Source organism: Mustelus asterias, chromosome 1, assembly GCF_964213995.1.
Source record: "Mustelus asterias chromosome 1, sMusAst1.hap1.1, whole genome shotgun sequence".
Lineage (NCBI taxonomy): Eukaryota > Metazoa > Chordata > Chondrichthyes > Carcharhiniformes > Triakidae > Mustelus > Mustelus asterias.
Window position 1 is genome coordinate 120,909,008 of NC_135801.1, and position 13,522 is coordinate 120,922,529.

At 40.5% G+C, this 13,522-nt stretch overlaps 1 protein-coding gene across 7 annotated transcripts in view; it reads left to right on the forward strand.

The window, feature by feature from the left end:
* The window catches only part of LOC144496920 (calcium uptake protein 3, mitochondrial-like), a 173,924-nt gene extending 168,811 nt beyond the window's left edge, over positions 1 to 5,113 (forward strand). For all 7 annotated transcript variants that reach the window (XM_078217542.1, XM_078217569.1, XM_078217561.1 and 4 more), the window contains one exon: positions 3,710 to 5,113. The gene's annotated coding sequence lies outside the window, so the exon portion shown is untranslated. The remainder of the gene's footprint in view (positions 1 to 3,709) is intronic.
* The last annotated feature ends 8,409 nt before the right edge of the window (positions 5,114 to 13,522 follow it).

A 13,522-nucleotide genomic window follows, 5' to 3' on the forward strand; every position in this document is an offset into this window, starting at 1 on the left:
TAGATCTAACAGCTGATAAGTCCCTAGAACCTAATGGCCTGCATCCTAGCATCTTAAAATAACTGACTGCCTAGATATTAGATGCTTTAGTTGTAATCTTCCAAAATTCCCTGGATTCTGGAAAGATCCCATCAGATTGGAAAATAGCAAATGTAACTCTTCCATTCAGAATAGGAGAGAGACGAGATGCAGGAAACAGTAGGCCAGTTAGCCTAATATCTGTCTTAGGGAAAATACTAGAATTATTATTAAGAGGGTTATAGCATGAGACTTGGAAAATCATAATCCAATTAGGCAGAGTAAGCATGGTTCTGTGAAAGAGAAATTGTTTTTGGCATTTTTTGGAGTTCTCTGAAGGGGTAACAAGCAATGTGGATGAAAGGGAATCTGTACATATGGAGTACTTGGATTTCCAGTAGGCATTTGATAAGGTACCACAGAAAAGATTACTTGACAATTTAAGAGTTCCTGGTGTAGAGAGTAACATATTGGCATGAATAGAGGATTGGTTAGGTAATAGCAAGCAGAGAGTAGGGAAAAATATGTCTATTTCAGTTTAGCAAGCTGTAACTATGTACTTCAAGAGTCAGTGCTGGGTCCTCAATTATTTACAACTTATATCAATAACTTTGATAAACAGAGCAAATATATGGTTCTACATTTGCTGATTACACAAATGTGTAAGTTGTGAAGGGGACATAAGTAGTCTGTAAAGGGATACAGATAGGTTAAGTGAATGGGTATAAATTTGGCCGTAAAGTATAATGTTGAAAAATGTGAATTGTCCACCTGAATAGAAATTATTCCGGCCATTCACACCAGCGGGATCTTCTGTCCTACAGATGGCACACCCGCACTGTGGGTTTCCCGGCGGCAAGGGGTGTATTCATCAGGAAACTCCATTGACAACAATGGGATCAGAAGATCCCAGCGCCAGCCAATAGTGGGCTGCCTCCCGCCACCGCAAAACGTGCAGTGGGTTGCTTGGCAAATTCCACTCCGTATATTCTTTAAATGGAGAGAGATTGCAGAGCTGTACAGTACAGAAGTGTCCTAGAACATGAATCACTCAAAGTTAGTGTGAATGGAATATAAAAGTAGACAAGTTCTGATACAGTTGTACAGGGCATTGGTGAGATGACAGCAGAACACTCTGATCTCACCCGCGGCTTAGATTCTCCTGTCCGGCTGTAGTGAATGGAGATTTGGCTGAGTGCCAAATCCTCCTTTATCGCTGGCAGTGATAGGGGGACATACAACAGCAGAAAATTCTGGCTCATATCTGGAATAGTGTTCAGTTCTGGTCGTCTTATTTAAAGGATATAATTGGATTAGAAGCAGTTAAGAAAGGATCAATTGATTTATTCCTGGGTTGAGGGGATTATTCCTTTTGGAAAGGTTGGAATGTGGGACCTATGTTTTTGGTTTTTAGGTGAATAAGAAGTGATCTAATTGAAACGTATAAGAACTTGAGGGGACTTGATAGGTTAGATGCTGAAAGGATATTTCTCCTTATGGGAGAAACTAGAACTAGGGGACACAGTTTAAAAAGGAGTCTCCCATTCAAGGTGGAGGGAGGAGATTTTGTTTTCTCTCAAGAGGGTCATTAGTCGTTGGAATTCCCTTCTCTATAGAGCAGTGGCCTTCCGACCTGACCCCGAGCTGTTTCCCATATTGTGGTGGGCGGATAAAGGGTCAGGCAGCCTACCTGCCCTGAAGCCCATGTAAGCTCTTAATTGGCCAATTAATGACCATTTCAGAGCCTCATTCTGCAGCTGCTGGAATATCTGTGGCAGGGGAAGGCATTAACAAGGCTGGAAGTCCAGCAGCTTTCGTTGCATGGGATGCTATTGGCCAGGAAGAAGGGATACCTTATTGTGGGGAGGGAAGGGGGTGTCTCCTGTGTCCATCCGAGGCACCCCACTCCTTTTTAAGCTTCCCACTCAGTCTCTTAAACACAGTTCCACACACCCTTCAACCCCCACTCCCTCGTGCAGGGCCTGTGCCAGGCTTGCCCATCCAAACTCTTTGGGCTTGCCTGAAGTTTGTGACATTTCTTTTAGGGACTGCTTGTAGTCCCAGCAGTGGCCACTACTCAATCCTGCATTACTGTGACTACAAAACTGTCAGCCAGCTTCTCCGTCCAAGATGGGAAAGTTTCACTTAAATCAATTAAGGCTGCCCCCAGCATAATATCACAGCAGAGGGATATGTCTCCTCATGAAATCAGCCCATACTTGCCAATATACGTTGAATTTTCTAGAGTCTGATCACCAAGCTGCTGAGCCCAGCATGTTGAAGGAACTCATAATTTATGGTTCTTGTCATGTTATCGAATTCTCATTATGGATCTCGGGCATCTTGAGGAAACTTTTCAGATTTGATGTGGTTCCTGTGGCAGTCCCAGTGCTCCACCAATAGCATACTATGACAGCAGTGTACTCAGCCTATAAGATGCACTTCAACTCACCAAAACGTCTTTGCCAGCCCTTCCAAACCTCTACCATCTGGACGAAGAAGGGCAATGGCCTCATGGGAACTCCATCACCTGCAAGTTCCCCTCCAAGACATGCACTATCCGGCCTTGGAATTACAACACGCTCCCTAAAAGCACCGTGGCTATACCTGTGCTACACCTGTGTTACATGACAATGATAGAAATGCAGGTCCCTTTAAGAGTAAACCAGACCTTGCTTCAGCGTGAACTAAGAGCAGGTCATGTTCACTGAAGCTTGTACTTAAGTACTGGGTTTTCCCCAGTTGGGGGATACTCCCTGGACAGGGAGAGAATCCAGAAGGGAAGAGTGGAAACAAGTGTTTGTATGGAACTATAGTATAACAAAACGGTTGTGAATCATCAGAATATCTTTTGCTGCCTAATTTGGTAAATAGATATTCACCAGGTGAGCAACATGGACTTCGGTAGTTCTTTTCAGGGACAGTTAGGAATGGGAAATAAATGTTGGCCATGCCAGCGATGTTCGTATCCCATGAACAATTTTTAAAAATCAATTTTGCTGCTCTTTATCCTTGCTTTAATTGTGCTAATCTTAATTGATCAAACAGAAAACAAAATGACTGACATGATCATCTTTAGAAACAACAGTCTGCATTTATATAGCAACTTTAATAAAGTGAAACATTCCAAGGTGCTTCACAGGACTATTATTCCAGAAAATTTGACTCCGAGTCAAGTAAGGAGATGTTAGGACAGGTACCAAAAACTTCCTTTAAAGGGTAGGTATAAAGGAGCCTTTTAAAAATAGAAGAGGGTGAGAGAGGCAAAAAGGCTTAGGTGAAAGAGTCCAGAACTTGTGGCTAGGCAGATGAAAGCACAGGTCTATTACAGAGTAACTAAAATCAGTGATGAATAAGAGGCCAGGATTGGAGGAACACAGAAATCTCAAAAGGTTATTGGATTGGTGGAGGCTACAGAGATGTGGAAGGGAGAAACCATGGAAAAAAATTAAACACAAGGACGAACATTTTAAAATTGAGTTGTTGATTTCGGGAGAGCCAATGTAGGCAGCAAGCACAGAGCTGATGGGTAAACAGCATTTAGTATGCGTTAGGATGAAGGCAACAGAGTTTTGGATAATCTCCAGTTCATAGAGCTAGAAGATGGAAGGTCAACAAGGAGACCAATGAAGTCTACAAACTGTTTGAATATTGTTTAATCGTATTTATTTTTCTCATCTTTCCAAAACAGGTGTTCAAGTGGCGTGATCCAAATGTGTGTGTAAGGAATGAACAATTTTTAAGTAGCTTTGAAAAAAATGTAAAGTATGCTTCTTTTGATGATTTGAAAAATAGCATAAAAACCTCAAATTAAAGTGAATATTTCTTGGTAAGATAGTTTCATGCAAAAAACCCAGAACCAACCTTATTTGAATTGTATGATTAGTAGGAACTCCATTACATTGTGGTAACTATTCAACACACTACTCAAGCTGTTCAAATTTGAATTTTGACCTGAATGTTAATAGGCATGATAAGCATGTGTGATTACAAGCATTTTATATATATTATGCCTATGCTTCACAGTTGAAAAACTTGCTAGTACAGTATATGGAATGAGCAGTCAAGGATAATAATGTGTTCTAAAATTTCACATGATCATGAGCACCATATTTACCTATTAGTAAAAGCTAATGTTTTCAGCTAGCATAGCATGTCATTAAAAGTATAGACAGAATTTGCTTTTGAACATTCCTCTTAAGATGCATCTGGTTTGTGTTGATGTGAAAACTAGATCTACAGGCTTTTATAAACACTTCTAATTATTTTTTATAGCTTGAACTATTATTTTTATGTATTTCAATATACACAACTTATTTATTGATAAATCTATTGAGCTGGATAGCATAGATACATTTAAGGGGGAGCTAGATGAACATATGAAGGAGAAGGAACAGAAGGATATGCTGAGAGATTCAGATGAAGATAGGTACAAGGATGGTCATGTGGGGCATAAATGGTGGCAGACCAGTTGTGCGGAATGATCCTTTCTGTGTGGTAGACTGTAATTCTGTGTAATTTACATAAATTCAAATCAGGAAAGGATGGAAGTGGTGAAATTAATTTAAAGGAGAATATTGACAAGTTACTGGTGCTGTTTTATATCTGAGTGAAAGCTGTCAATGTATATTGTCTCAGCTAGTTCTAAAATGATGTTGGTACCTAAGCAAAGCAAACTTCACTTTTATTAGCTTATTTTCTTCCAACATAAGCTACATTCCATTTATTTTTCACCTATTGTATTGAGATAGGGTATGTTGTGCATTTCATGTGGGTGTGAAAACAATCATAGTATGTATACTTTCAATTAGTTTGTAGTACTGTATAATCATGCAGCATTAAAGTATATGGTTCAAATTCAGAATGGGCTACTATTATCACAGTTACAATTAATACAGTAGTTGCATCAATGATTCAAAAACGGTTCAACAAAGTGCTGGTTAATATAAAGAATGTCATTTAAATAGACTTTTATAGCTTCAATTATGTATGTTAGAATAAAGCAGTACAGCTTTATTTTCAAAAAGACATAACTTTGGTTTTAAATTATTTGCTGAATGTATCATGTATTATTTTACAGACAATAAAATTATTGAAAACAACTATTTTGTTGTATTCCACTTTGAAAGCTAATAATCACATGACTGAAAAACATTCTGGTGCTGAGCTTTGCTGAAATTTGCAACAAATAACCAAATCATCCTTCACTGCAACTGCTATCCACCTTGTCAATTGTGCTGGTATTGAACGAGCAGTCTGACGCTAGAAATAGACAGAAAAAGGTCAAGCGTGCCAAAGCAATATTCTGATATTTTGTGTTATCTTGACAATGAATCTACATATATTTTCAAATTTCTATACAAATATTTTAAGGACATCTTTACCATTAGGTTAGCAATTCCAGCAGTCAGGGTTAGCAGCTTTTAAATGCTTATTTTGAACAGACAGCACTGTTAATGTGACAGTAGTTTGTACCTTACAGAAGTAATGCATCATATTATTCAAATAAACGAAGGCTATTTCACACTTTAACAATAGTAAAATACAACTTTACAACAGCTTTGTATCTACAATTTTATAAAACATGCTTAAGGTGCAAGTAACTTTGTTCTTCCCCTTCACAGTACTTATAAATCTCAATTATTTAGATAATACATTTTATCGTACCTTGAATTTTCAATATTTACTATTATTTTGGTTTTCTTGTCTTCTCCCTCTCCAAAACCCTTTATCTCATTTGAGCAGTTGTTTTCCTTATGCTGAAACTATTGTTCATGTTGCTATGCACCCAAGAAGATTTTCTGTTGGTCTCCAGCACATTTTTCAAGCCCACGATCGATTGGTCTCATAAACATCCTCTTCTGGCCCGAGTGCAATTATCAATTTCCTTCAGCAACCAAACAAACTATATTCCTTGAACTCAGAATTTATATTTAAAACTTTATATTTATAAAATCATGAAATATTTTTGATAGTTTGTCCTGGCACTCCTATCTCACTGCTGTGTGTAATTTTTTTCTTTATTGCCCTGTACCAGTGGATGCCAAAGTGCACAAAAATATTGTGGGTCAACAGAATCAAAGTAAAAATTCTAACTTCCATGATGCATACCTCATGCATGTAATATGTCATTAGGAGTTATGATGAAGGATTGTTTTCAAAAAGATTGTGACGTGACATTAGTCATCATGCAATAGTCTGAGTCTTGTGGTTTCCTGGAACAGGTTGAGAGTTGCAACATCATGATTCAACTTTCTGTGACAAATGCACAGTAGTTTCCCAAAGAGCTGAAAATTTGCAACATTTAAAAATACAGGTTAAAAGTTACAACTCCAGGACTGAAATAAAACCTGAATCCTAAGCTGCATGGCAACAAGCAGACCTCCATGTGGGGAAAACGTATCTCAGTGAGATCTAACTTTAATTTCACTACCTTTTTATGTTTCCTATGTTATAAATGTTGTTTGTATGGTTACTTTTCAGCTGAAGTAGAACTTCCAAGACAGAAGTTGAAACCATGCTGAAAAATAAATATAATTTGATGCACATTATGGTGTACGTTAGAACTCGTTGCTACTCTGTGGAATATTTCTTGTTGTTTATTTCAGTGAATTAGTAAAGCTACTGTGAGAATAGAAATGTCTTAGTGACATATTTTAAATCACCACACAAATTCCATGTTTAAAGAAAAAGACCCATTGTGTAATGAAACGTAAGCTCAACAACAACATGGAAGTGTTTGTAAAGTGAAAATATTGCAGGCTACTTAGCATTTAGAAGAGATAGGAAAAGGAAAAGTAGCCTGATAATAGAAGATACTTGTTACATCCTCAATGTAATAAATTTACCAAACACAGTTTCCCTTTCATAAAACCACATAAATTCTGCTTAATTATATTATGATTTTCTAAATATCCCTGCTACTTGCTTAAGAATGGATTTCAGCATTTCCTAATAAATTTTATGCTAACAAGCCGAAAGTTCCCTGCTTTGTGTATCCCTCCTTTCCTGAATCGAGGTGTTACATTTGGTACTTTCTACACCGCTGGGACCTTTCCAGAATGTACTCAAGTTTGGAAGATTACAACCAATGCATCCACTATCTCTGCAGCCATTTTTTACGACCCTAATAGCAGGTCTGTCCAGAAGACTTGTCAGCCAATAGTTTTCCTATTAATTTTTCACTAGCCTTGGTAATTGTTTTAAATTCCTCCTTCATTTTTGCCCCTTGATTTTCTATTTTTAGCATCTTCTACCATGCACACACACAAAAAATACAAACGGTTCAAAATCTCTGCCGTTTCCTTGTTTCTTGTGATTTTACATTTCTTCCTAGTTTACTCTCATGTTCTAATTCTTCCTCTTTTATTTTTAGTTATTCTTTGTTGGTTTCTAAATTTTTCACAATCTTCTAGGCTACCACTAATCCTTGCAGAATTGTGCATCATTTCTTTGAATTTGACTCCATCCTTAACTTTAGAAACATAGAAAAACTACAGCACAAAACAGGCCCTTCGGCCCCACAAGTTGTGCCGAACATATCCCTACCTTTTAGGCCTACCTATAACCCTCCATCCTATTAAGTCCCATGTACTCATCCAGGAGTCTCTTAAAAGACCCTATTGAGTTTGCCTCCACCACCACTGACGGCAGCCGATTCCACTCGCTCACCACCCTCTGTGTGAAAAACTTCCCCCTAACATTTTCCCTGTACCTACCCCCCAGCACCTTAAACCTGTGTCCTCTCGTAGCAGCCATTTCCACCCTGGGAAAAAGCCTCTGAGAGTCCACCCGATCTATGCCTTTCAACATCTTATATACCTCTATTAGGTCTCCTCTCATCCTACGTCTCTCCAAGGAGAAAAGACCGAGTTCCCTCAGCCTATCCTCATAAGGCATGCCACTCAATCCAGGCAACATCCTTGTAAATCTCCTCTGCACCCTTTCAATCTTTTCCACATCCTTCCTGTAATGAGGCGACGAGAACTGAGCACAGTACTCCAAGTGGGGTCTGACGAGGGTCTTATATAGCTGCATCATTATCCCTGGACTCCTAAACTCAATCCCTCGATTGATAAAGGCCAGCACACCATATGCCTTCTTAACCACCTGCAGGGCTGATTTTAGAGTCCTATGGACCCGGACCCCAAGGTCCTTCTGATCCTCTACAGTACTAAGAGTCTTTCCCTTTATATTGTACTCCTTCATCCAATTTGACCTGCCAAAATGGACCACTACGCATTTATCTGGGATGAAGTCCATCTGCCACTTCTCCGCCCAGTCTTGCATCCTATCTATGTCCCTCTGTAACTTCTGACATCCCTCCAGACTATCCACAACCCCACCAACCTTCGTGTCGTCGGCAAACTTACCAACCCATCCCTCCATTTCCTCATCCAGGTCATTTATGAAAATGACAAACAGCAAGGGTCCCAGCACAGATCCCTGGGGCACACCACTGGTGACCGACCTCCATTTAGAAAAAGATCCATCTATACCCACTCTCTGCCTCCTTTGGGCAAGCCAGTTCTGGATCCACAGGGCAGCAGCCCCTTGGATCCCATGCCCCCTCACTTTTTCTAGAAGCCTTGCATGGGGGACCTTATCGAACGCCTTGCTAAAATCCATATAAACCACATCTACCGCTTTCCCTTCATCAATGTGTTTAGTCACATTTTCGTTAGCCATAGATTGTCCATCCTTCTCATAGATTATTTATTTCTCAATAGATTATTACAAAATATCTTTCAATCCCTGTTGTTGTTTTTCTACTATCTTACCTTTAATCTTATTTTCTCAATCTACTTTAGCCAACTCTGTCTTCATACGGTGGCACAGTGGTTAGCACTGCTGCCTCACAGCACTCAGGATTCGAATTCAGTTCCAGCCTTGGGTGTGGAGTTTGCAAATTCTCCCCGTGTCTGCGTTTCCTCCCACACTCCAAAGATGTGCGGGTCAGGTTGATTGGCCATGCTAAATTGACCCTTAATGTCAAGGGATTAGCAGGGTAAATACACGGGGTTACAGGGATGGGGCCTGGGTGGGATTGTTGTCGGTGCAGGTTCAATGGATCGAATGGCCTCCTTCTGTACTGTAGGGATTCTATGATACCTTTGTAATTGCCTTTATTTAAGTTTAAGACACTTTTCAGACTCCGGTTTCCCACCCTCAAACTGAATATGAAATTATATATTCTGATCACTCTTCCCCGGAGGATCCTTCATTATGAGATTGTAAATTAATCCTGTCTCATTACACATTACCAGGTTTAAAATAGCTTGTTCCATGGCTGGTTCCACAATCCATTGTTTTAAGAAAATGTCCCAAAAAGACTCAAACTATGAGGGGGGTGGAGTATAAAAGTAGATATATTTTGGCACAACTGTACAGGGTATTCTAAAATACTATGCATGGTTTTGGTCTCCTTATTTAATGAGGATTTCACTTGCTTTAGAGGTTGTTAGGGGAAGATTCACTGGACTGATTCCTGGGTGTTGCCTTATGAGCTAATGTTAAGCAGGTTGGGCCTATACTCATTGGAGTTTAGAAGAATGAGAGGTGATCTTAATGAAATATATAAGATTCTGAGAGGGCTTGACAGGGTAGAAGCTTTGTGGATGTATCTAGATAAGGGGCACAATTTTAAAATAAGGGGTCTCCAATTTAAGGCAAAGGTGAGGAATTTCTTCGCCGAGAGCCATTTATCTTTGGAATTCTCTACCCCAGCGTGTAATGAAGGCTGAGTCATTGAATATATTCAAGGTTGCATTAGCCAGATTTTTGTTCTACAAGGGAATTGAGGGTGATTGGGAGCAGGCAGAGAAGTGGGGTGAAGGCCATGATCTTAATAAATGGTATTGCAGGCACAAGGGGGCATCTTCCTATTTTCTGTGTTCTCATGCATGGTCTTATGAACTCATCCTCAAAACTACATTTGTCAATTTTATTTGTAGGTGGGAGGCCCCCATCTGTCCATCTCCAATGGCCAAGCACACTGAAATCTACTGATGTCCAGCATCCCTGTATCTGCAATTCTCAGTGATATGATTGATGAAGGACCACCTCTGCTTCTTCTGTTTTCTGTGCTCTGCAAAGAAGAGATCTATGAATGAGGGTAGTGGCTTGTGGTGAACAGAGGGGTGGACAGTTGGGGATATTAGACTCCATTCTCCCACTTCCAGAATCCATTAAATGTCATCTTTGGAAGTGTCCCTTTAAATACTGGGATTGAAATAGACTCGTCTTCCTCACCCTCACTAAACCTAATTAGTTAGGAAACCCAGAGGTTGAAAGAAATGTCTGAGTTAAAAAGCCAAACAGACTGATGAGCTGCAGTAAGGGCAGTCCAATTTTAGACATAGAACATAGAATAGACATAGAACAGTACAGCACAGAACAGGCCCTTCGGCCCACGACGTTGTGCCGAGCTTTATCTGAAACCAAGATCAAGCTATCCCACTCCCTATCATCCTGGTGTGCTCCATGTGCCTATCCAATAACCGCTTAAATGGTCTTAAAGTGTCTGACTCCACTATCACTGCAGGCAGTCCATTCCACACCCCAACCACTCTCTGCGCAAAGAACCTACCTCTGATATCCTTCCTGTATCTCCCACCACGAACCCTATAGTTATGCCCCCTTGTAATAGCTCCATCCACCCGAGGAAATAGTCTTTGAACGTTCACTCTATCTATCCCCTTCATCATTTTATAAACCTCTATTAAGTCTCCCCTCAGCCTCCTCCCTAGCTCCCTCAACCTTTCCTCATAAGACCTACCCTCCAAACCAGGTAGCATCCTGGTAAATCTCCTCTACACTCTTTCCAGCGCTTCCACATCCTTCTTATAGTGAGGTGACCAGAACTGCACACAATATTCCAAATGTGGTCTCACCAAGGTCCTGTACAGTTGCAGCATAACCCCACGGCTCTTAAACTCCAACCCCCTGTTAATAAAAGCTAACACACTATAGGCCTTCGTCACAGCTCTATCCACTTGAGTGGCAACCTTTAGAGATCTGTGGATATGGACCCCAAGATCTCTCTGTTCCTCCACAGTCTTCAGAACCCTACCTTTGACCCTGTAATCCACATTTAAATTAGTCCTACCAAAATGAATCACCTCACATTTATCAGGGTTAAACTCCATTTGCCATTTTTCAGCCCAGCTTTGCATCCTATCTATGTCTCTTTGCAGCCTACAACAGCCCTCCACCTCATCCACTGCTCCACCAATCTTGGTGTCATCAGCAATTTTACTGATCCACCCTTCAGCCCCCTCCTCTAAGTCATTAATAAAAATCACAAAGAGCAGAGGACCAAGCACTGATCCCTGCGGCACTCCGCAAGCAACCTGCCTCCAATCCGAAAATTTTCCATCGACCACCACCCTCTGTCTTCGATCAGACAGCCAGTTACCTATCCAATCGGCCAACTTTCCCTCTATCCCACACCTCCTCACTTTCATCATAAGCCGACCATGGGGGACCTTATCAAACGCCTTACTAAAATCCATGTATATGACATCAACTGCCCTACCTTCATCAACACACTTAGTTACCTCCTCAAAAAATTCAAGCAAATTTGTGAGGCACGACTTGCCCTTCACGAATCCGTGCTGACTATCCCGGATTAATCCGCATCTTTCTAAATGGTCGTAAATCCCATCTCTAAGGACCTTTTCCATCAATTTACCAACCACTGAAGTAAGACTTGCCCACAATCATAAGGAGCTTAAGCAATCGTTTTGCACTGGAAAAGTAGCAATGTGCCACCAAATCTCTGTGCCTATGTCTCGGATATTAAACAGTAAGAAGTCTAACAACAGGTTAAAATCCAACAGGTTTATTTGGTAGCAAAAGCCACTAGCTTTCAGAACAGCCTGTTTTCCGACTTTAACCTGATGTTGTTAGACTTCTTACTGTGTTTACCCCAGTCCAACGCCAGCATAGATTATTAAAAGCATAGATTGTTTCATCATGATGGGTATAATTATTCAAGTAAAGCCAAGCATTTATATAATGTAAAAGAAGTTCCACAATGCTCACAAACAAGCATAAGGAGACCAAAATTGAGCTAGAGAGATTAACGTAGAACGACTGAAAGTGTGACCGAAGAAATGGATTTTGAGAAGATTTTTAATGGTGAAGGAAAGAGGGCAAAGGTCAGAATTCTGAAGAGTAGAACCAAAGTGACTGAAGGCTATGCTGCAATGGCGAGGCATAGAGGGTCAGGGATGCATAAGATGTCAAAGTCAAAAGAACTGAACATTTGAGGGAAAATAAGGGGCTAAAAGAAATAATAGAAACGGACAGTGGAAAAACCTTGGCAGGATTAATAGGCAAGCGAGGAATTTAAAAATATTACATTAAGGGAGTGGGAGCCAGTGTAACGGGAGGGGGGAGATGTTGGATAAGCAGGACTCTGGGAGGGAAGGGGCAATTTTGGACAAGTTGAAGATTATGGAAGGTGGAAGATGGGAAGCCAACAAGAAGAGCGTTGCTAAAAGCAGATTGCTGCGGAGGCTGGAATCTGAAACAAAAACAGAAAATGCTGGGAAATCTCAGCATAGCTGGAGAAAGAATAGAACCAATGCTCTTCAGAAGAGCGTTGGGATAGTCATGTCTGATAAAGGCATGAGGTTAGGTTTCATTGCCTGGTGAAGATTGGGTTTAAGTTCAGTTTTGAATCCGACTGGAAATTTGGATTGCAAACAATCACGTGTTCACAGTTTCCAAAACAAAAGCAATCTGTTAGCAAAAATGGCCTTGAGTTACAAAAGCTGACTTTATGATTGTGCGGCCTCACAATTCGAAATTGCCTCGTCCTTATCCGTGACAAATACTACAACTTTTAAAATGGTCCAAATTTGTGTTACGATTCAGCTAACCACAGTTACCTTCTGAAAATTGGTGGCCCGAAAAATTGAGTTTGGAGAAACCTCAGACAAGAGGGCGACTGGATTCCCAGTAATGGGTGAATTAGCGATGGGAGCAGAATACTGATGCTCAGAAATTCTGGATCTAATCAGTCAAACCAGCCTGATGTTAAAGCAGAATTCACTCATATACAGGTGTAGACATAATGAATCACACTGCAGCAAAATATGTGATTTTGTTTAATGGGAGACGTGAGAGACTTTTAGCAGCGAGTCCTAAATGATGAATTGTTGCCAATTTTAAAAGAGGTAAATTGTCACATTCATCCAGACTGTTGGCTAGTTATTAATTTTATTTTTTATTTTAAGTGTCACAAGTAAGTTTACATTAATACTGCAATGAAGTTGTGTGATATTGTATTTCTTGCTCCATATGTGCGCGATACATTGTGTTCCAGATATGAGTATGATCCATTGTCGGCTGTGGGGTGGCAGTGCCAGCTGACAGTGGTTAGCCCCGCTTGCGCTGTGCAGTGTTTATACCTCACGTCAGACGGTGGCGGCCCGCAGCTCAGCAGTAGCAGCAGCAGCAGCCCAGCTCCGCCAGCCCAGCCCCGCTAAACCCAGCC